Here is a 2,497-nt window from a genome sequence, read left to right on the forward strand (position 1 = left end):
AAAGTACAGGGATTCAATAACCTATTAAATTGTTTAAGCTTGCACTTTATTGTTGTCCAGATTAGTCCTCTGGCCTAACTGATAATAGTTCTGGTTCCAAATTGTCTCTCAACAATGTCTGATAACTGTTAGCATAAACTATAAAGCAACCGGTCAGAATTTCTGCTAGTGTTCGAATGACTGTTATAATTTTTTTTTAAATAAAGAAACCATAAAAAAGAAACATGTAAAGAAAAAGTTAAAAAAACGCATAACATGTCGTTAGACTAGCTTCTCTGTGAATTTAAAATATATATATAAAGAAATACAAAGAAAACATTCATTCACTTGGTTGAGACGCAACAGAGGAATGAAATGATTCCTTTAGGAATAAAATAATCCTTTTAATCAGATTATATGTGCTTAAGGTTTGCACATAAATTATATTTTCACACAAATTATATGAAAATAGGGTTTTGACTCATAGATAATTTGTCCCATTATTATACACTGGCCGTGAAATGCAAGGTAATAAACAAAATTACACAGTGAAAAAAAAATTAAAAAAATAAATAAGATAGTTAACCGGGATCACTTCCATGAATAACCATAATCTAAACAAACACCCTGATGTTTTCATTACAGAGAAAAAAAGGTAATTAAAAGCTACTTAGAAAACATCACTAGTTTAAAACCTTGATAAGGGTTAGATCCCATTCATAATCAGTATCGCAACAAGATTAAGTTAACATGAAAACCTGAACCCTCGAGGAAGAACATCGAAAAAAATAATCTCGCCAGGTAGAGTCCACCCACATCAAACCTGTAATTACAAAAGAAACTGTGATTAGTCAAATAATCATTTAAAATAATAAAAATGAGCCAATTAACATAGCATTGTAAAAGGTAGAGGTGGGATTTTCCAATTGTATAATGCTCGAGAGGAGCCCTTCGTAAACCCTGTGAGGCATTTAAGGAAGGGAATACCTTAGTATATCCTTTAAATTAAATAACATGTATATTCCATGGGATTCTAACCTATAGCCGATTTTCACTGATTATCTACACCTGTGGCGGTGAGTTTACAACCCCGCCGTAGTTAAAGAAAAGCGTCTGTGCAAAATATAACAAACCCCTTTAGGGTTTGGCTCAAATCACAAAAAACCCATCAATCAGAGTTTTCAAAAAAAAAAACTAGTGCAAGAGGGATTTGTAACCTTATCTTGAAGGACCATCATTATTACCATGCAAATTCTCATGGAGAAAGCACCTAGTTCCAGAACCCAATCTACAGGAGCTTCAATGCGTCGGGTAAGGGTGGGCTAGAGTGTGACTAGGCCTAATTATGAGCTCTGAGTTAGACTATTATCTGTATAAGAAGCCGACCCTGGCTTAAAACAAGAAAACTGGGTTTAGCATTTAAAAAAGAGGGGCCTTCAGATACAAAATCAAAGTGGAGAAAAGATAGAAATGTGGAATTATTCATACCCTGGCGGCCGCAACCCATGGTGTAGCAGGTATGGCAGGTGGGAGATTGCAGAGCTCGTTGGCAGAGGGAAGCATGCAAATTAGGGTTGCGTTGGGGGTAGAGATTTGGTACTGACCTCAACCGAACCCATTAATCAGATGACCATTCGATTAAACCCTAGGAATAGTTAACGACGATCTCCTCACAGTTGGCACCTAAACCATCGAGGATGGGACATACTGCTGTTCTCCAGAGAATGTTAGATGGAAGGTTCCAGATATGTGACTGACAATAGATTTGCTGCAAGATGAATCTATAGCCAATTACAGCCGCTGGGCAAGATGAATCCATAGCCCGTTACAACCCCAGGCGGTCTATTAAGAAACCAACCTTCCGCAAATTTCTAGCCGGTCACAACTGCTAGATGTCGACCTATCTCAAATCGACGGATAAGTGTAATTCTATCGTCTAACAAAACATCCAACGGTGCACAGCAAGGACAGGTGGGCAGTAGGGGAGTTTTTCTCAAAGGGAAACGCCTTACGGTGTAATTAAGGAAAAATTAGAAATGAACTTTCTCCAATATTGTGCGTCTCCTAAGAATCTCCTAACTTCTGTAGCAGATTTGGGTTTAGGGCAAATTACAATGACTACCACCTTAGAGGGATCTATATTCAATTCACCACCCCCTACTATATGTCCCAAATAATTCAAAGATGTTTTGCTAAATTCACATTTTGAGAGTTTAACATAAAGTTTTTCTCTTTTGAAAACATCTAGTGTCTGCTTAACATGCTTTAAATGTTCTTCCCATGTTTTGCTAATCAGAATTTCATCCAGATACACAATAAAAAAATCATCAAGAAAAAGGTCTGAGTACATCATTCATTATTCTCATGAAAGTAGCAGGAGCATTAGTATAGCCAAAAGGCATAACCAGCCACTCATACAATCCCTGCTTTGTTTTGAAAGCAGTCTTCCATGCATCTTGTTCTGCAACTCTGACCTGATGATATCCACTATGCAAGTCTAACTTGGAAAAATAAACAA

At 36.9% G+C, this 2,497-nt stretch overlaps 1 long non-coding RNA gene across 1 annotated transcript; it reads right to left on the reverse strand.

The window, feature by feature from the left end:
• Positions 1-572: 572 nt before the first annotated feature.
• On the reverse strand, positions 573-1,845 carry LOC149163363 (uncharacterized). The gene is made up of 2 exons (XR_016260166.1): positions 1,468-1,845; positions 573-802 (listed from the first exon to the last, which is right to left on the reverse strand). It is a non-coding gene; the product is annotated as an uncharacterized LOC149163363 (long non-coding RNA).
• Positions 1,846-2,497: the final 652 nt, after the last annotated feature.

The sequence above is a fragment of the Pinus tabuliformis genome, chromosome 5_1 (genome assembly GCF_031772625.1).
Source record: "Pinus tabuliformis cultivar Carrire ecotype Pingquan chromosome 5_1, CPIR1, whole genome shotgun sequence".
Taxonomy (NCBI): Eukaryota; Viridiplantae; Streptophyta; class Pinopsida; order Pinales; family Pinaceae; genus Pinus; species Pinus tabuliformis.